This window comes from Ovis aries, chromosome 5 (genome assembly GCF_016772045.2).
Source record: "Ovis aries strain OAR_USU_Benz2616 breed Rambouillet chromosome 5, ARS-UI_Ramb_v3.0, whole genome shotgun sequence".
Classification (NCBI taxonomy): Eukaryota; Metazoa; Chordata; class Mammalia; order Artiodactyla; family Bovidae; genus Ovis; species Ovis aries.
The window spans coordinates 100,418,360-100,440,538 of NC_056058.1; the positions used below are offsets into that span (position 1 = coordinate 100,418,360).

A 22,179-nucleotide genomic window follows, 5' to 3' on the forward strand; every position below is an offset into this window, starting at 1 on the left:
AGAAGGGGACGGCAGAAGATAAAATGGTTGGATGGCATCACCAACTTGATGGACTTGAGTTTGAGCAAGCTCTGGGAGTTGATGATGGACAAGAAAGCCTGGTGTGCTGCAGTCCATGGGGTTGCTAAGAGTCAGACATGACTGAGTAGTTGCATTGAACTGAACTGAACTGAACTATTTCCCCAGAAAGGAGTGCCTCTCATTGATGCTTTTACATTTATCATCGTAGAATTGTTCATACATAATTAAAAAATCTTCTCTGTTTTTGCTTGCATAGGTCCTTTGACAATTAATCATTAATTTGGTAAATCATTTCAGGTGGCTCCCTTTGGGCTGTTTTTCTACTCTGAAGGTTTTGTGGAGATTTTTTCCATTAATTTCTAATTACAACATTGGAATTAAGTTCTTTTTGTGATTTTTCTTGTGCTATATATGGCAGTTATAATTTGATACCCTTTTTATCTCTCTTGGATTTCTGTGTCTGGCTGCTGTGTGGGCACATATCTTTTCTTCATTCTGAGTTCTAAATTTGCCCTTGGCAGTGAGCTGTCTCTGTTTTGTGACATGCTGCTCTGTGAGCTATGTCTCTCCTTTGTCTGTTGTTATAAACAAACCTGAGCTGACTAGGAGGATTTCTCTAGTGAGTCAGTAGTCTGCTTAACATTCTGCAGTTTCCAGCATGACAGGATAAGAGACTCATAAATACCCTGGTTGTCTCACCTCACCCCTGACTTTCAGGAAATCATATTTAATTTCATATCTTTACTTGGGACTGAAACTTGGAGGTCTTCTGAGACGGTGAAAACAATTTCACTGAAAAATGGTGAGAGTCTTTGTATTAGCCAGTAATGGAAGTGAAACATGTCTGTTTGTTTTCTACTTTTTGAGGTTCTTAATATGTACCTTTATTGGATATGAGATTTAATTCTGTCTTGTCTCCCTATTGCATATAGTAAATGATTAAGAATCAGTGATTTCTGTGAATTTTGGAAACATATCATCTGGAAATGAGAACTATTTTTTTCTTTAATGTAATGATTGTCTTAAGCTGCCTTTTCCCCTTATCAAAGGCATGGATACACCAAAAGGCTCATCTCTCTCTTCCAAAAGAGCTTTTCTCTCCCAACTGGTGATTAAAACCTGATTGATTGCTTCCTCTTGAATGGTTCTTTAGTATACATGTATAGTCATTTTCTCTCTCAGTTTAATCTATTTAAAATAAGTCATTGTTACACTTTTATTTTTTTGATATCCTTCTTCAGTGACTGAAATAATATTTATTCATATTTAAATTTATGAATTCTACCAAGATATAAGCTATGTGACACCGGCGGCTTGTTTATCTTTGTTGTTCAATTGCTGAGTCAGTTATGTCTGATTCTTTGCAACCCCATGAACTGCAGAACACATAGCTTCCCTGTCCTTCACTGTCTCCTTAAGTTTGCTCAAACTGATATCCATTGAACCAGTGATGCCATCCAACCATCTCATCCTCTGTTGCCCCCTTCCCCTCTTGCTCCCAATCTTTCTCAGCATCAGGATCTTTTCCAATAAGTCAGCTCTTTACATCAGGTGGCCAAAGTATTGGAGCTTCAGCTTTAGTACCAGTCCTTCCAATGACTATTCAGGGTTGATTTCCTTTAGGATGGACTGGTTTGATCTCTTTGCTGTCCAAGAGACTCTGAAGAGTCTTCTCCAATACCACAGTTAGAAAGCATCAATTCTTTGGTGCTCAGCCTTCTTTATGGTCCAACTCTCACATCCATACATGACTACTGGAAAACCATAGCTTTGATTATACAGGCTTTTGTCAGCAAAGTGATGTCTCTGCTTTTTAATATGCTATTTAGGTTTGTCATAGCTATTTTTCCAAGGAGCAAGCATCATCTAATTGTGTGGCTGCAGTCACCGTCTGCACTGATTTTGGAGCCCAAGAAAATGAAATCTGTCACAGTTTCCATTGTTTCCCCATCTGTTTGCCGTGAAGTGATGGGACTGGATGCCATGATCTTTGTCTTTTGAATGTTGAGTTTTAAGCCAGCTTTTTCACTCTCCTCTTTCACCTTCATCAAGAGACTCTTTAGTTCCCCTTAGTATTCTGCCATTAAAGTGGTATCGTCTGCATATTTGAGGTTGTGGACCTGATCCACCACCCAGGAGTCACTGTCTGCCCTGGGGCCTATCCACTGCTAACTCCATGCTGGGAACTGGGGCCTCTGGTCACTGCCGTACTCCACCTGTGTCTCTGGGGAGATCTGTGCAAGGCTGCTTCCCAGGCCACCAACACCTTTTCAGGCTGCAATGGCCCAATATTGTTAATCTTACTCTTCACCATATCTCTGTTGCCTAGAAGTGCCCAGCAATCAGGAGTAAATCTTTCCAAATTTTCTGATGTACTTGCCCTTTTAATCTGTATGCATTACTGTTGGGCTTCCCTGGTGGCTTAGATGGTAAAGAGTCTGCCGTAATGTGGGAGACCCAGGTTCGATATCTGGGTCAGGAAGATCCCCTGGAGAAGGCAGTGGCACCCCACTCCAGTACTCTTGCCTGGAAAATCCCATGGACAGAAGAGCCTGGTAGGCTACAGTCCATGGGGTCACAAAAGAGTCAGACATGACTGAGCGACTTCTCTTTCCTTTCCTTTCCCCTACTATTTATATTTTAAATTGAACAGTCACACTTATATGTATGTAAAGCTATAAGCTACCTTAAATGTTTTAAAAAACATAGTAGAGTATCTATAAATAATTAATAAAAAGCTAACCAACATAATGTAATTGCAGATAAAGTTTGAATTTTCTTAAATTATGGTGTTACTTTAAATAATGTCAAGAGAGAGGGGAGATAGATACTCACATGAGCATGTGAATTGGTGTAATTTTTTAAAGGGAGATTTGGTAGTAAATATAGCCCAGTATATTGAGCTTCCCTGGTAGCTCAGCTGGTAAAGAATCTGCCTGCAATGCAAGAGACCCTCGTTCAATTCCTGGGTTAGGAATATCCCCTGGAGAAGGGATAGGCTGCCCACTTCAGTATTCATTGACTTCCTTGTAGCTCAGACAGTCAAGAATTTGCCTTCCCATCTCTGGGTTCGGAAAATGCCCTGGAGGAAGGCATGGCAACCTACTCCAGTATTCTTGCCTAGAGAAGGCCCAGGACAGAGGAGTCTGGCTGGTTACAGTCCATGGGGTCACAAAGAGTTGGACATGACTGAGCGACAAAGCTCAGCACAGTATACAACAGTGATATCAATGTCATCAATGTTAGAAATCCCTCGAGTCATGCCAGTGTACAAAGATTTTTATAAATGAATATTTATTTCAGCTTGATTTTAGTAACAAACAAAATAAAGAAAAGTAATCCCCCTAACCCCATGGACTATACAGTCCATGGAATTCTCCAGGCCAGAATAGTGGAGTGGGTAGCCTTTCCCTTCTCTAGCTGATCTTCCCAACCCAGGAATCAAACCATGGTCTCCTGCCTTGCAGGCAGATTCTTTACCAGCTGAGCTACCAGGGAAGCCCTTAGTAACAAACAAAGTAAAGCAAAACATTCCCCCTCCCAAATATCTGGAGAAACAATCTGACGATTAAGATCCAGTGAAAATGATTGTGGGATATCATATGATATAATACTATGCACTTGTTTAAAAGGTTTTTGTTTTCATATGTATATAAGAATAGTTTACTAACAGCAGTACCAAAGTAGCTAGATTCTGTATTTTAAAATGATTAAGAATCAGTTTGTCAGAAACATAAGCCCATTAAAAATACATGAACAATGTGATGACTTAACTTTGGATGAGTGAATCACAGAATTGCGGATAATCTGCAGGTAAGGATCTCAGAAATCATCCAGTGTAGTGGACGGGAGCTTGACTCAGGGACTGTAGACAGGGTTGATGTTTAGCTCTGACCTTTGCTCACTATTGACTTAGGGTTGTTACTCAAGTTCTTTGAATCCCACTTTTCTAACCTATAAATTAAATCTAACAAGAAGAGTTCACGTGCGTTAAGTACTTATTGTATGATTGGATACCTTTTCTGATTTAACCCCCACACTGCTAAGCCCATAGGGAAGTAATATTATTTCTATCTCACAGATGAAAAAACCAAGACACTGACAAATGAAGTAACTTTCTCAAATTATATGATTAAGGAGGTACTAGCCTTGACATTCCAAACCCGGGGAACTGAGTCTGCGTCCTAACCACTAAACCAGCACTCCATACTGCTTCTTATCCATGCTAATAGCTTGGTTTTCTAGAAAAATGAATAGTGTAACTGACTATCACAGCAGAAAACCTGACATGTGCTAACTGTTAGTCACTCAGTCTGACTTTTTGTGACCCCATGGACTGTAGCCCACCTGGCTCCTCTGTCCATGGAATTCTCCAGGCAAGAGTACTGGATTGGGTAGCATTTCTTCTCCAAGGGATCTTCCCAACCCAGGGATCAAATCCAGGTCTCCCACATTGCAGGCAGATTCTTTACCTTCTGAGCCACCAGGGAAGGCCAGTAAGGTCTCATTAAATGTAGGTATTATTTTCCTATCTCAGGGATTATCATACTATATTTCACTGCCTGAGAGCAGTCAACAGCCAGACTTTTGTTTAAAATATTGGACTTGGCCTCGGATTCCTTTAAACGTATGGTTGAAAATAAAATTGTACACAACAAGAAGGCTGTGAAAGTAAAGTTGTTCAAAACAAGGATTTACATGCTATGACTGAAGAAAAAATTTAACATCCAGGCAGGTAAGCTTTCGCCCAGAATCAGGCAGGTGAAGGCAGAGCTTTTCCTTCCTTCCTTTCTGCCTTCCCTCCTTCCTTCCTTCTTCTTTCTTTCCCTCTCTCTCCCCATCCCTCCTTCCTTCCTTTCCTGTTTTCTTTCCTCCTTATCCTTTTCCCTTCCTTCCTTCTTTCTATCAGCATATAGGGATGTTAGGATGGTATATACGTGCAACAAGGGTATATTCTACCTTTGACATTAAAATTAAAACACCCAAGTTTATGAACTGTTATTGAAGCTGCCACAAGTTTGATGAACCAGTAAAAATAACAACATGATTTTGATTTTGAGCTTGGTCATAGATAGCTGGAGGGATTTCCTGGTGACTCAGATGATAAAGAATCTGCCTCCAAAGCAGGAGACCTGGGTTCCATCCCTAGGTCAGGAAGATCCCCTGGAGAAGGCAATGGCAACTCACTCCAGTGTTCTTGCCTGGAGAATTCCATGGACAGAGGAGCCTGGCAGGCTATAGTCCATGGGGTCACAAAGAGTCAGACATGACTGAGTGACTAACACTTATAGACAGCTGGAGGTGAAGATCTGAGTGTAGAGAAATGTCACTGTATGGCTGCCAAGTAGATACCTGTACGTCTATGATGAAGATGAGGACCCAGTAAGCTAAGATGGAATCCTGGTAGTCAGGGGTGGGAGACAGAACAAATCCCAAACTAGAAATGCTCAGTTAGAGACAGCTACATATTGATGGTAAACTTAAAGTTGATGGTGGCATGTGAGACAGAAGTGTGTCACAGTTATCATACCTCATGTCTGATGGAGGTTAGCAGAGCTGTCTTGCACTGGTTTAAGGATGGTACATCCTAACTACTGGGGATATAGTTCGATAACAGCCCTGTGCTAACATAAGCTATTATATAATGAAAAGCAACTCTGGGAACCCATGCTTGTTTTCAAACTTTGCCCAGTAGGAGCAGTGAATGACTTCCTGGAGTGCTTCAAGCATGCCTTAAGAATTCTCCAGCACGCAGGAGAGTGGTCAGACCAGAACGTGGGGTAGTTACCGTGGTGACTCTCACATGGTCAGTGCTGGACCGGAGGAATCAGACTTTATATCCTAATTCTTATGAACCAGATGGATGATTGTGCACAGAGCTCCTGTGATGGTGTAGTAAGCCTAAATGATATTTTATTTCAATTTGGTCCTCTCAGTCCTCAAAACCTTGACATCGTATTATTCCTTTGCCTATGGTTTTCCATTATTTTACTTTTTTGTAATGTTAATACTACTTATGCTTAGATGTGTATTTTCAACAAAATTGTTAATTGTAAATTACATATTTTCCTTTGAATCTTTGTAGGATACATTTTGAGTTTTTAAGGTATGTTTTGGTTGTTATTAAATCATTGTCAAAAGCATTACCAAACTGTCAAACCAATTTGTACTTTAAAAAATCCCAACAAAAAATAAAAAAAAAAAAACACAGAAAAACAAAGGTAGTAACAGTTGTTTTAGAAGAAAAAGTTTAAAAATACCTGATTTGTAATTGAATATTTTAATACAGTTTAGAACACTAATTAGCTTAGTCTGTGGGCTGTTGCTCAGGTATTGAGAGTAAACCTTTCCAAACACCAGGATAAAATAAAACCTTGCATATTTGCATTAGAATTCATTTTATTATAAGCTTAATTTCTGTGCAACTTCTTTTAATTCATAAACGCATAATAATTTGCTTAGCTGATGATGTAAGGCTTGCTGTACTTATTTTCCATATGTGACTTAATTTTTGAGTTGTGTAGGAATACAGTAAAGCTTTAATATATCTATTTCAGCTTTTTAAAATTGAAATAACATAAAAATAGTTTCCTAAATGTTATAAGATTCAATCTCTTCCAACCACAAGTGGGTTATCAGAAGTTTACAGTAGATTCTTTTGTTCCTGAGGGTTTCTAAGGAAGACTGTGACAAAGTCTACCCATGTGAGACTGAATACTATTTTTAACAAACAAAACATCTGCTTTCCAGTGCCTAAGGGTCCAAAGGTCTAAAGGTGTCATTTTAACTGATGAAAAGTATAAAAGAATTAAAGCTAAAGCTATGCAAATGCAGCAGGATGCCTTTTGTTTGAAATAAAACTAGTAAACAATTAGCAAACACGAATAGAATCCTCTCCCAAATTAAATGTTTACCTAAATTTTAGTATCAACCATGTTGACATCATGAAGAGCTGTCAAGAGAGCTGACATTCTTAGAAGACAGAACTTCACCTGTAACCTTTAAAGAAAGCTGCTTTGTGAAAGCCCTAAAGGCAGAATGGTCAGACTGGCATTTGTATAGTGTGGTGGGAGGTGTTAAAATAGCAACGCACAGAACCCTTTCAAGCAAGTTTTATGTCATAGAGAGACTTTTGGAAAGAAATCTATAAGTAGTGACTTGTCACTGCTTATGTAAAGTAGAATAATTTCAGACAGTTTTTTTTTTTTCCCCAGATCAGAAAGTGCTATACCCAAAGTGAATAATAAATCAAATTTGAATCTTTTCGTCTTGATATATACATCTCTGAGGATATTATTTTCAGAGCTAACATTTATTTCTTCATTCTCCGTAGAACTGAAGTCCAATTTTATAACTTTGCAAATTTTTTTCAATCACTTTCTTTGGTGTAACAATTACAAGTGCAACATATTTGTAATAAAACTGTCAACCATGGTTCAATTCAAAATGTATCATGGGGAAGTCAGACTTCTGAAGGGGGAAATGTGTCTGGTACTTTTCTTTGAGAAACAGTGAAGGTGGACTCTTGGGATGCTTAAGAATCAAATAGCAATTTCTCCCACATCAAGGAAGTTTGGAATCCAACTTTTTATAATTCTAAAACAAAATCTGAGGGTACTTCTAATCTGTTGTCTCCCCTTTTTAGAGCCAACGTTAGTGTGAAACTTCTTTTCCTCAACTGTTGTCTACCCTGAAAAAAAAAAAATTAGTTACTGCATGTTGGAGAAAGCAGTATTTAACCCTAAATCAGTTGTGGTTTTCTCATCAGTGGGCCTTTTGAAATCATTGTGATTCTTATGGTTATTTTTGTATGTGTGTTTGTAAAATATAAAAATGAGCCTATTTCTCCACCATCCGAAATATGTCTGGAAGATTTGCAAGTCCTCTATTTTTATACACTTAATAATTCTAAATATGCACTATAATTATTTACTGAGACTGCCCTCTTGAGTTTATGCATCAGAGATTTAACCTTGTAGGGATCCTGGATAGGCCAACCCAAAGTATTTCTCGATGGTATATTGATTATTGTGAATTAAAATTACTTAAGAAACGGTGCAAGAGGAACACTTTTGATTCTTCTCTGTCTTCCTGAAAGCAACAAATAAATCCCTCATATTTAAAGTTTCCTCCTGCACGAGGTACAAGGGTGCCATTATGGCCAGAGAGTGGGAGCTCTGGCTGAGCAATCTGTACGCTCAAAATAGCCTTGTTACTTCTGTAATTTACTACCCAAAGCCCAAGCTCTGTTTCGGTTCTTCAGTAATTATTAATTAATTAATTATTTTCACTTGAAGCCCAAGTTCTTTTGTCCTGTTAATTGTTCACGACGTTTTTCTTTGTCCAGAAGTGTGAATGCTGCCCGCTCTGCCATGTCTTCGGTTCTATTTCTATGCGATCTTTGTGCGCATGCATTAAACTTTCTTTATCGCCTATTAATCTTTCTTGTGTCAGTTTTATTATTATTCCAGCCACAGGATCTCTCGATAGGTAGAGGGAAAGTTTCCCGCCCTGTCGATGTCGTCGCCCAAGTGTTTGATTTTGTTCGCGGGAGTCCAGGTTTCAGTGATTCATAAGTGAATGATAATCTGTAGTGTCCATCTCCGTCATGCTTTCATCACAGTAACACTTTAGCATGCAATTTCAGGAGATATTGTCTGAGGTTTCAGTTTCTCAGAGTCAACATTTTATAAGACGAAAGAAGTCTGAAATTACGGATGATCCTTTTCTACGTAAGCCAGCAAAATATTGTACTTGAATACCCTTAAGGTTAAAAAAATTATGAAGAATTTTGGATACAGTAATTTAACAATACATTTTTAGCTAGGATTGCAACCATTGTTTACTTAATATATGGATAAAGGTTTACTGTTTAAATGCTGTCTCTTAAAGCAAGCTTATATTTATAATTTTCACATTTATGTCTTCTCTTAATTACATTTTAATTCCTAAAAGGGTAGAGGTCTTATTTTCTGCATGCTTGAATAACTCTTAACACAGGTGTTTTTTTTTTTTTTTTTAATGTAGTAGGCATTCAATTGCCAAAGTAAAGCTTCACTTCTCTAGTGATTCTGAAGGTTAACTAAATCATAGTGTAGGTATTTTCGTAGGGTATTTGGAATTCCAGAGTTTAAATGTCAGGATAGTATGAGATTAATTGTAATGACCTCATGCCTTCTGAAGCAGCCAGGTGGTGCTGACCCTCTGTAGAGATTTCCTTAGGTGGAAAAATCTGTCCATGAAATAGAAGCTTAATTACTGATTCTTCTTTGCCACTTTGATCAGTCTAAACCTCTGACTTATATGCAATTTATTATGAAGATATAGTATCTAGGAAGTTTCACAGATTCATCTTTAAAGAATTGAACTTCTCAATATGTGATTCTGTCCATTATCTTCTTATGTTGGAAATCAGCAGTATATTAGTGCTGAAAAAATAGCATGAAAATTCTTTTATATTGAAATCCTTTAGAATCACATTGTAATTTCTTTTAAGTGAAAAGTATGAAATACTGTGTTTTCTATTTCTGAATAATGTTTTATTAAAGGAAATTTATTTATTGCTCTTAAGTCTTTAGTTCTGATAAGGGATTCTGTTTCCTAATAGCAACATAATGTTTTGAAACATACATCAAATCAGCTTATGTATTTCCACCAGTAGCTTGTTCAACATCAAAAATAAATCATTACATATTAGGAAATTCTTTCTCCTCCAAGGTTGGAATAATGTAGAATGTCATCTCATTCGGAGATAATGGTGACACAACTCTGATCCTTTTAGTTTTCTTGGCAGAAGGAAAAAAAATCTATTCTGGAGTTTACATGCTAGTGAAGTTACTTTTCTGAGATATGATTATGTAACAAAACAGCCTTTACTTGAGATATTTTAGACAATGCCTTCTTCTTACAAGTAAGAAATAGACACGTGTGTGTGTGTGTGGGTGCACGCATGGGCCATTGCTTTAGAAAGTATGTATGGAAACTGTGGCAAACTTTTAATCCACTGAGTTACTTGATTAGTGAAGTTCATTATGACCATCCTGTGTAAGAGAAAGTGATTGTTCATAACTGACTTTGAGATAGCCATATCCTTTTTGGGGGCATGGGAATAAAATATGAAACTTAGTGAGAACCAACTGGTTTGATACGCTTTGATGTTTTGTATTCTAGATCTTAGTCTTTCAAACCATAAACCTTTGATCTGATTACTATTTCTGGTATATCTGGACATACTTTGGGCATTTAGTTGCATTTCAATAATTCTAATTATTACAAACAGTGCTGTTTTCCTCCAAAAGAGGGGTACTTAGCCAAGAGCAATTTGTTTGGTCAACACAATGCTTTGTTAGAAAATAAATATTCCTAGTTCCAGGGTTTTTTTCAAACTTAAAAGACTTGTATTTCATATTCTTCCTTTAATCATTCACTTTTATCTTGTACTCATTTTGATACTGAAATGTTGTAGTTCTGAAATATATCATACAAATGGACTAATTGGAAAATTTTATTGGAAAAATAGTAGATGTAAATATTTCATATTAAGAAAAATATCCTGAAGAATGTGGCTTGTGTGTGTATGTGCATAGAAGGTGGTAACAAAAATTGACTCTGGATAAGTTAGAGGAGTTATGGTTGTTAGTTGTAGACTTTTGTATTTCCTTGTGCAGGGGCCATGCTAATTTTCTCTGTATCATTCCAATTTTTGCATAGGTGCTGCTGAAGCTAGTGCTGCTTATCAGTAATTCTTGATTTTTCTTGAAGGAGCCCATCTTGTTTTTGTACAGTGAACCCTGCTTCCATTTCTTATGTCTCCAGAAAAAGAGGGTCTAGTTCTAAACTTTGTAAGATACACACAATGAGAGTTGAAAGACAGAACTGGGCCTAAGAAGGAGTCTGAAAAATACCACAGGAAAAATGCCAGTGGGCAGGTTACACAGATGTGAGCACATGTGCATATATGTCCATGTACCCACACATACACACAGAGTTTTCTTTTCTCAGTTACTATTCTGATCACATATTAAATGAAACAGTGCTTTGAGAAAAAGACTTGACTAATAATACTCAAATGCCCTATAAATATTCACAATGGGCTGCAAGCTGGATGCTGGTCCCTTCTGCCTAGTGTTTTATTCCCCCTGTGACTCCTTTTCAGTGCAAGGAAAAAGATATTTGACCGAACAGACGGGATCAGCATGATACAGGTTCCAGTAAGAGAGGCATAAAAGAGTGTTGCCTTGAGAACAAAGTCATACCTCATTGCAATTTCAAAATATTTTTAAACATTCTGTAATTTTGGTCAGTGTGTGGTTTCATATTTGCAGTCATAAAGCATTATATTTATGCATAATTTCTAGACTCAACACTTAGTTTGTGGCTTAAGACATCGACAGCATTTTAGAAAGCTTATGTGTGTGAAAGCTTATGTGTATGTAAGGAGCAAGCACATTTAAGGGATAGGTTTCTGAAGACCTAGCATAGTTTAAAATGATCACAATTCAGGAGAATTTCTTAGAAGAATAAATATAAGCAGTGGATGCCTCCTTCAAATGCACATATATTCATGTTTCTAGTGTATATTAAAAATCAATTTTTCTTTTCTCAGAATTTTCTCTAAGATATTTGCTGTGATCTAATATTACTAGCATTATGGACAATCAGAATGGTTCTCTCATAGTTTGTATCAGTTAGAGTCCATTTGGAAGACAAAATCCACTGAGTAATGTGAACAAGGGAAGCTGTAATAAGGAATTAGCCATGACGAGGGACTATAGTTACTAAGAGCTGGCTAATAATAGAAAATTCTAAAGACTATAGGATCAGAAGATGTAAAGAGGAACCGCTGTCCCTAGGGGTGAGATAAAGCACCCATCTTCAGAGCTGAGATGCAGATCTTAAAAGACACAGCCCAGCTGTGGCTTGCTGAATGACAGAAAAATCATTGTGTTGAGGCTCTGGAGGAATTTGCTAGAAATCTGTCCCTTGGAACTTGTCAGGAATCTCCCTCCGAGGGAGCTAGGGGGCGCTCTCGCTGTGATGTCTTCAGTTATAAACGGCCTCAGGCAGATGACCTCGGAAGCTTCTGGACTCCGGGTGCAGGCCCTACCACACTTGCACGTGATGGAGCCGGGTGTTCTGGAAGCTTCTGTGCTGCCAGTGCAAGTTCGTGCCCCTGGCAAGAAGCTGCCTGTGCTGCAAGAGCCAGCTTGGGAGCACCCTAGAACCAAGAAGGAAAGGCTTTTTCCTGTGCTGTGTCTTTCCTGTAGTTTGTCCACAGAGGTTCACATCATGTCAGCTAGCAAAGCAAGAAGTGCTTAAAGGGTCCTTCTGTTCTTCACGGAGCAGGTGATGCAGGATGCATTTGAATCCAGCAGACATAAGTTGGTAACAGGCACAGCCTTTGTCTCAATATTTTATTGCCTTAAAATTTTACGACCAAATTATTGATTCCAGGATTTTTTTTTTTTAACTCCCCAGTACTAAGCACCATTATGGCCACTTAATGACTTGAAAAATAAAGACTATACAAAAGATTTTAAATCGTGCTGATGGAAACGTTAAAATGATGACGTAACATGCACCCTATACAAAACATGGAAATGTGTTTCTCACATAGGAAGAGTATTTACCGATTCAAGGAGGTGGGAGGGAGGTTCAAGAGGGAGGGGACATAGGTATACCTATGACCGATTCACGTCGATATATGGAAGAAACCAGCACAATATTGTGAAGCGATTACCCTTCAATTAAAAGTAAATTTAAAAAAGGAGTATGTAATGATTCAAATGAATTTATAATTCAACCAGCTCATCATCATATTAGAAATTAAGCCATTTGTGAGGTGTTTAATTTTTTATATTCATATTATTTTCTACTTTGCATAAAATGAGCTATAAATATATTTTTTATCACATTATTTCAAATTTTCTAAGTCAGGTTCATGTAAACTGTGCTTGGTTAAACCATTATCTTACTTTTTGCTGTAGGAAGAACAGACAGTGTAGAATGATCACTCGAAAGCTGTCACCATTATAAGGGAAAAAAATTTGCTCATTCTTCCAGTGACGACTCAGGCATTTTCCAACATCCTAAAATTGTTCATTCAACCTGTGCTTGACTCATTCTCAATGCAGAGATAAAATTATATTTTGGGGGGAATTTCCTCAACATTTTAGCCGTTTCACTTTTCAGAGTTGTACATTATTTTTAGAGAACAGTAATTTGGTGTTCTGGTCTCAGAGCCCAGCATCTATATCCAAACCTGTAATTTGAATTAGTCACTCTGTAAAATTCTGCATGTCATTTCAGTCTTCTCTTTATCGTCTTAACCTCTGAATAAGAGGCACCATTTTCACTGCGGAAACCAATATCACTATTTTTAAAAAATGTCTTCACAGCTAGAAAAAATAGGCTTAAGTTGTATTTTATGAGCATTTTTCTTCAAGTTGAGTTTTCCTTCCGTAAAACCAGTGCTAATCCTACAAGGAGAAAAGCATTTTCCAAGATGGGTACTCGGTCGACATTCCTGGCTTGCGAAAAACAATGATTTCATGTAAGAGGCTGCCAGGTATGCCGTTGGGCTTTATATTAATTTGTGAGACATTCCTTTCATTATGTTTCCCGTTCAAAAATTATACACATTTGAATCAAAGCCCAATGACAGTGTCTAGTAACTGGAAAATATTTATTTCTCCTTGGAAATCGTACCTGCTTAATTACCCAATCTTTTGGGAACACAGCCAAAGCCTGGAGTGAGTCTTTTGTTGTAGGAAGAAAAGAGGAAAATAATTTGGTGCTGAGGGGAACCAGGTCCCTTACAGCTCTCGTGGGCCCTCTTGTCATGTTTGGAGTTACCTTGCAAGGCTGCCGTTATCATGTGGTTTTGTGTCATTAGAGTTCACGTCGTAGGATAATCCCAAGATAAAGAACTGTGTTCCTGTACTGCCCTATTCTTTTTTTTTCTTCTGCTTGCAGATATTCATGTCCAACTTGTTCTGACTTGTTCATATTCTGGGAGTAATGGGGTGAAGTTAATATAAGACAGTTAACTCTCTCAATTACTCAGAGGCTAATTATCCAGGCTATTGATTGCACAGTCCAGCCTCTGCTTTTCCTGCCTTTTAAAGGGTGGTTGACTGCCCCTTAGCACTTAAGCCAGACAAAGTAGGGGGTGGAGAGGTAAAGTCATAAAATTCAAATCTATCTATTTTGCAGCTTATTAGCACTAGCTAAGAGCTTAGGTGACTGGCAAAAGTGTGGTTTGGAGACACCTGTATATGTGATGTAGCCTCACGTTTCCTTGTCATCCCTTACCATGGATAATTGAGTTGGCCGCATTACCTTATGTTCATATGGTTAATTCTCAGAAGTTGGGTTTTTATTGCTTTGGAGCAGTGGCTTAACTGGTACTTAAGACATTTGAAGGAGGTAGGGTTAGCTATACAAATTTCATTTTTTTAAAAATAAGGAAACTGAGACTAAGTATTCAAACTGAAAATGGCAGGTGGAATTGTGGGCTAGAGTGTCTTTTCACTCTTTGGTCTGAGTTCACAGATATACAGATATGGAAGAACCACCTCGTGATAATTCTTCTTTTCTAGTGGTTCCCAGCAGTGGTTTGTGAGTCTCGTATAATACAGCCATGAGGAGTTATGGTTTCAGAGTTGGCTTGAGATGTCTCTCAGTCGTGCTACTTATGGCTGGTAGAGCTTGATATATATATTTCACTTTGCCAAATGTATGAAACGTACTAAATGCTCAATAAAGAGCCTTGGACTACAAAGAAGGCTGAGTACTGAATAACTGATGCTTTAGAACTTTGGTGCTGGGGAAGACTCTTGAGAGTCCCTTGGACAGCAAAGAGATCACACCAGTCAATCTGAAAGGAAATCAACCCTGAATATCCATTGGAAGGACATCAACATTCATTGGTGGTTTAAGCTCCAATACAGCACCTGACGAGAAGAGCCAGCTCACTGGAAAAGACTCTGATGGTGGGAAAGACTGAAGACAAAAGGGGAAGGAAGCAGCAGAGGATGAGATGGTTGGATGGCATCACCGATTCAATGGACATGAGTTTGAGCAAACTCTGGAAGATAGTGAAGGACAGGGAAGCCTGGTGTTTTGTAGTCCATGGGGTTGCAAGGGGCTGGACACAATTTAACGATTGAACAACAACAGTACAGATTATCTGTCTATTCGTGCTGCTCAACAACAACAATAAGGAGCCTTTTAACTCAATTTGTAGTAAATATAGTTTTAGTGGAGGAGTACAAATAATAAAATCTCTGAGTTATTTTTAATATTTCAAGAATAAGTGGAACTATACATTTACCATTGGCAAGATCATGAGTTGATTCATTAATGCAGGCTTATGTAGTAATTTAATCTCAAATTATGGTTTATGAGGTTGTCCCTAGTACAGTTCCCTTACTTTATAACTGCAAAAACATAGGCTCAAAGAGCGCAACTGTTTTTTTTTTTGTTGTTGTTGTTTATCCAACAGTTAAGGGAAGAGATGCCAATGAAATAAAGATGTAGGACCGGTGGCTCCCAGCTCAACCTTTTCCCCACAATTGTACTGATATCAGATCATCAACGACTTGATTCCTAGGATCAGGAAGTGACCTCCACTTTCCTTTCCCTCACTGACCTACTCAGTCCTCAGTGCCTGTGTTCTTAATTTCTGAATAGAAAATGGGACAAAAGAGAAGCTTTTGTGAACTTTATGAACTAAGAGACCTGGGAGAAAAAGTGATGGCAGCAAATCCTTAGGTTGTAGTCAGACAAAATGCAGGGGAATGGCACGGAAACAATGTAAGGCAAGCCTTTTAAAAGTAGATACACCATTTCCATATTCCTTCTTTTTCTACTGGTTGGGTGTAGAGAATCACAAAGCCCTGCGTGGTAGAAGACCTACAAAGTAGGTGGATCCTGAACCCCTGAATCAATGCATGGAAGAAAGCAGCTCTCTGCACAGGATTATCAGCATTGAATTGCAAAGTGAATGAGAAACTTCTGTCATTATAAGCTAATGGCATTTGGGGGCATACTAGTGTGACTCTGAATAATATTTGCACTGTTTTTCACAATAAATGTAATAAACTGTCAATCTCTGAACCATAATACATATGTACATAGGTATTATGCTGCTAAGTCACTTCATTCGTGTCTGACTCTGCACGGCCCCATAGATGGCAGCCCACCAGGCTCCGTCGTCCCTGGGATTCTCCAGGCAAGAACACTGGAGTGGGTTGCCATTTCCTTCTCCAATGCATGAAAGTGAAAAGTGAAAGTGAAGTCGCTCAGTCGTGTCCAACTCTTAGCAACCCCATGGACTGCAGCCCACCAGGCTCCTCTGCCCATGGGATTTTCCAGGCAAGAGTACTAGAGTGGGGTGCCATTCCCTTCTCTGACATAGGTATTATATTTTCTTACAAAAAAGAAAACTGTTTGGCATAAATATTTATTTCTAAGAGGCTTCTTATAGTTGTTTGATAAAGAACTCACATTAATACTATCAGTAGTATTGAAATATACATTTTCAGTCTTCCTAAATAATGTCTTGTAATGTCAAACAAAACAAATTACATTTCAATTATTTGGGCTAAAAACAATAGTGAGCAGAGCATGCAGAAGCGCTCATACTAATGCAAGAATGCATAAAGTCAAACAGGCAGCAGTAATCTAGCATACTTTTAATAAGTATAATGCCTTTTATTCAACACAGCAAAAGGCCGTCAGTGCTATGCACTTATGTGGATTTCTGTAACTAACATTTCTTTTTCATAGTGAAATCAAATTTGTGATTTCCTCTTTTCTCTATCACTTGATCAGTGTTTTAAAACTGTGTTAATGTTTGCAGTTCCTCCTATTACCAGTCATGATCTAATCATCATATATTCACACTCAGAGATGTGAGTATACTGTACCAGAAAAAGTTCTTCATTTGACTGTCAGCATGCTCTGGATCCCCACGCATCTGTCTTCAGTGCTTTAGCTGAAACCTAATGCCAGCGCTTTATGAATCTCTCTTCCTGCCATCTTATTTATTCCCTGCCATGCTGCTTTTCATTTCAGAGATTCTTTACGATCATCACCAGGGTCTCCTTTCCCAGAAGTTCCAGTCTTAAAGGACTGAGGTGTAGAGCTGACTTAAGCTAAGGGTCTCTGTGTCAAGAGCTGATGGGTGCTCCTGTTAAATCATTCTGCTAGATTGAGACTGACACACCAATTCTCAGCAGGGCGGTTTTCGGATTCCTTGGCCATAAGTGAACAATTGTGTCAGTCACTCTGCCCCGTAAAGTTGCATGCAGTCTAATCTGAGACGGAATTCTACTTTCGCTTAGAGTCAGTTGCAGCTTGCCCCTCGTAGTGGGCAGTAATCTGCCTGCGCAACTGGAGGGAACAAAACAACTCTGGATCTGTGTTGAATTTAGTGAACTGACATCAATGAACAGAATCCTTGATGGGAGATTTTATGTGATTTTCAGCGTATGGGCAGACTTGAGCACCTAAATTCTGAGTGAGACCTGGGGATTAGAGTCCCCTAGGATGGGAATAAACAGACAGTGCTTGCATGTGCTGTCTCAGGTCCATCGCCCCTTGCGGGGGATCCTTTTTCTTTCCCTCCTTCCTTCCCTCTTTCTCTCCATTTCTCCGTTCCTTTTTTCTTTTTAAATGGGAGCAGCTGAATAAGGCTTGTGGAATTGTGAGAATCCGTGGGTGAGCTTACCTCATGTTGATTCTGTCTGTTCCCAGTGTTCTTCCATTTCTCTGATGCAACAGAACATGCTCGCCTTCCAAACTGATTCTGAGAGGTGGCCAGTACAATTTTTTGGCGAAATAAAACATCCCCACTCGAGCTTCTTCCCAAATGTATCTTGTTCCCCCTCTCAGTTTTATCTTTTCTCGTTGAACACTATCTTTTACCTTCCCCCACCTCCCCGGCCCCACCGCTGTCTCTAACTGGAGATGGTATTTTAGATCTCACGAACAGAAGTTTAGATTAAAATGCAAATATCTCAGGGAAAGTCATCTCAACTTAGAATCATTTGTGTTTTGAATCAGAAATTGCTGTCAGCCTTTGACCTGAAGCAAAGAGCAAGGTGAGTTTGAGGTATGTGCCTATGTTTTAATGTATGTGGCAGTTTGGTGGGGTTGTGGAGTCTGGGGGTAATTCATAATTTAGGAGGATTAGACACCACAGAAAGAAGCTGGACTTAAATGTCCAGCTTCATCTTTTTGCCCAAGGTCAGCTCTGTTCCTCAACTATGTGGATGCCAATAAAAAAGAGAGGCATTGAAAATAAGCTATTGGTGCAATTTACTTTTTCATATGCCTGTGTGATGTGGTTCTCTATCAAGTTACAGGTCTAATGAGAAATTGCCTCTGCAGCTATGGAGTGTGTACCAGTGTTTTGGAATAATCCTGCTGAGAACGCAGGAAAAATACAAGCAATGGACAGAGTGTTGCAAATCAACTCATCTGAGTTTTCTGCTGTGAGTGGGGGAGGCAAGCCTACCCCACTCCTGCTGACAGGACTCTGGCTCAGAAATAATTATTGACAACATCCCTTTTGTATCAAATACAATGAATAATTTTTTTTTTCAGTATAAATGCCATTATAAACTTGCTCTGTGAAGAAAGAACAGAGATGAATAAAGCTTGGCGTTCCCTGGTTTATACTCAGAGAACATCTATTCATTGTGTTTTCATTTTCTTGCTGCAAAGTTAAATATGCAAGTTTATCTTTTAAAATTGCTCAGGAAATGACAGTGGATTGCAAAAGATAGCACAAAAACATGGAGGGGAGAAAACAGAGGAAATACTACTTTTTCCTAATCAACCAAAATGTCTTGTTTCCTCCCATAGGAAACAAACTAAAGTATATAAAAATTTTCCTTGACATAAGCCTTTATTAATGATCGATAATTTGATATCTTGTCTGTTTGTGTTTTTAATACTCAATTCAACTTCTGGTAGTTTTGCCATCCTAAGTCTGAGCCTGTTGACATTCAATTAAGGTGGTGGAAGACAGAGTTTTGCTTTACCCACGGGTCTAACAAACCTTCCTTCCCTAGTTTTCTATCGAAAGACTAAAGATAGTCAGTGGCTTTTTTGTTTGTTTGTTTGTTATTGAGAAAAATTTGTAATGGGGAAAGTGACAATTCTGGAAAGAACAATGAATACATTTACTACTTTATTCAGTTAGACCTACTGTTTCCTGATGTGTGTGTATTTTCCCGCATGGTGTGTATTAACACTCTAAAATTAACATCAAAGACACACAAGACCCCCAAGAAACAGTTTCTACAACAACAAAAGCAAGAACAAAATGAGCAAAGAAGCAAAATGTGACCTGAGGAGACGGCTCAGTTTGAGACTAGTGTTTTAGGAGTATGAAAGTGAAAGTGAAGTCGCTCAGTGGTATCAGACTCTTTTCAACCCCATGGACTGTAGCCTACCAGGCTCCTCCGTCCATGGGATTCTCCAGGCAAGAGTACTGGGGTGGGTTGCCATTTTCTTCTCCAGGGGATCTTCCCGACCCAGGGATCAAACCCAGGAACTCCTGCATTGGAGGCAGACGCCTTAACCTCTGCGCCACCAGGGAAGCCCTATGTTAAGAGTATGTCTAGTTTCAACTCATACCAGCTAGGATATGTACAGAATTCCACTGGTGGAACATCATCCAAACTGAGCTTTAGCACTCTGCTTTTTCTTTTTCTCTGAAATGCAGTATGAATGGACTCATCTTTGCTATACTCTTTAAATAATTATTAGGCTTAATTGCCACAGTTCATAGAAATTTTAAAATTAGCAAGTGGTGCTTATCTCTCTGCTGTGCTCAGTGTTAATAAAACATGCTGCTCCATAAACACATTTCACATCATATTTGTCCATGATTATTTCATTGTTTTTCCAAGTACAGATGCCAAGAGACAAAGTGTTGCCGAATTCCTGTAATTACGAGCATTTCTCTCCATTTGGGTCCTCGAAGTACGTACTCAATCTCTATTGTCTTCTGCCTTCGTTTTGAATCTGTCCCCAGTGCAGGAATGTCAAAAACGCCATTTAGCTACACAGCCTGCTCAATTTAAAAAAGGGAAAATCGCATTCAAGCTACTAATTAAGAAGAGAAGAGAAGTGAGCTATGAATAAAAAGAACTGCCTTCTAAAAAGGCTTTAAAAGGGAATGTACAACTATGTTGCATTCAGAAAAGGAATGATTCTTAGTTATCAAAGCTAAATTCTAATAAGCCGTTAGAAGCACGATTTTACTAACTCCTGAATATTTTAAAAGCATCCAAGTGAATGAGAATTCAGGTAATGTTCATTCCTTTTCTACCTTTAAAGGGGACCTTAATTAATTTTTTTTTCAGTTATCAAACGCTTCTTTTCTAGAAGCTGCTTCTAGCCCTTTAAGATCATGTTGACAGTTTTAAAAAATGTGCATTCCTTTGAAAAAACTATGCCAGTGTCCTTTTATGCACAGATGTTTGGCAATATTGTTAATAGAATTGTCTCTGTGATATAATAATTCTTCCAAATGATTTATTTCAGCGGCTGCTTAGAACTATTTAGAATAAACTGGTTGAGAACCGAAGACAGGGTGAATGATTTACGTGGCTGGATAAGTGGCAAGCAGTGAAAAAGCCTCCCTTCATTTAACATTATTCTACAGAACTGTTCCTACAAGCAGGTGATTAAAAATGCCAGGTGTAAATATGGAATAGAATCTAAGTTGGCTCAAGAACTGCATCTGCCTTGAGCGCAGACCATGCGTCAGATGCTACTCTCTCATGATTCTTCATTACTCTAATACTCTCTATATTGGTTGATCAAGAATAGGAAAAGATCAGTATGTTCAGCCCTACTTTATGGATTCTTGCCTAACTGTGCAGGAAGAAATACAGTTATACTAAACTCTTTGGACATCTCATGCTTCTTTGTGTTCCCCCCCACGATGCTTTGAACGTGGTGGTCTAGACAGTTGTCCTCTTTCCACTCTTATTCTCCCAGAAATAAGACACCCATTAAAGTCCATCAGTAGTTCACCATGTTTACTTAGGATCTCACTGTTTTCTATCTCAGGACCTAGGTCTGGGGGCACTTACATAGGCAGGCCACTAGATGCTGCTAGTATTCTTTCTATTGTTCAGTGTTCTGCAAAGAGGGCTTCCTTCCCAGGGTGAGAGTCATCAGACGTTGAAGTCTGTCTTCTCAGATTGGAGCCATTTGGCTTCCAGCCTGAGGAGGAGCTTCAGACTATTTCTTATCTTGGGTAGGAGAAATTTGAGAAGGTTCAGTTTTTGACACCATCAAATGATCTTATAGGGTATTATCCCAAGACTTAGTCCTTACCCTAATTCTGTGTTTCCCTCGTGCCTGCATTTCTGCCTTGGGCCTAATGCAGGGTCCCTGAAGAACTGGATTCTCGGCACTTTTCACTCTCCCTTTTTCCTTTACCCCTGAAAGACAGGAGTTTTACTTCTCAGCTTGATTTTGACCACTGGGTCTCTGCCACCTTTTGAGAAATTGCTCTGCCTTCCGATTGCTGATGAGTATTTGAATTTCCTGGTGGTTAAATTACATGTTCTATGCACACATTCAAAGTTAGTTCGGATGGAAAGGCGTTATGGCTTCTCTGGTGTCCAAAGCAATATACGAGTTTCAAGTGTTAATCTGGCTACCTGGGAGAGTGTCCTTTTCTTTCCTGTAACTAACTGCTGCTTACCCTGTTCCCTCTACCAACCTATTTAATAGAAAACATAGAATGAGGCAATGTTCTTAGGTAGAGGCGATTGTTCTTTGCTCAAGGTTATATGAGAAGTATCCCCCTTTCTTATAAAAACATTAACATTTTTATTTTGGGTCTGACTTGAGTGAGTCATGTTCCCCCAAAATTAAAACTTTACTGTGTTTCTTAAAATGAGATGTTATCTTCTAGAATAGTAACATTTTGAGGTTATTTTAGTTAATGTATTTTGTTTTTGAAACTTCAAAAAGAAATTTAAATAAAGATGACTCCAGAACTTCAATTATCTATGTTATTGTATGATACTTTTATTTTAAAAATATCTAGACCTTTTAATTATGTACCTGTACTCTGCTAAACCATTTATAAGCAGTATCTCTTTTAAACCGCATAACCTTATT

The 22,179-nt window shown here is 38.5% G+C and overlaps 1 long non-coding RNA gene and 1 other non-coding gene across 2 annotated transcripts in view; one reads left to right on the plus strand and one right to left on the minus strand.

Annotated features, from left to right (window-relative positions):
* The window catches only part of LOC121819687 (uncharacterized), a 495,504-nt gene that overhangs the window by 259,052 nt on the left and 214,273 nt on the right, over positions 1–22,179 (plus strand). The window lies entirely within an intron of this gene.
* Positions 10,646–10,750, minus strand: LOC114115059 (U6 spliceosomal RNA). Its single transcript, XR_003589562.1, has one exon. It is a non-coding gene; the product is annotated as a U6 spliceosomal RNA (small nuclear RNA).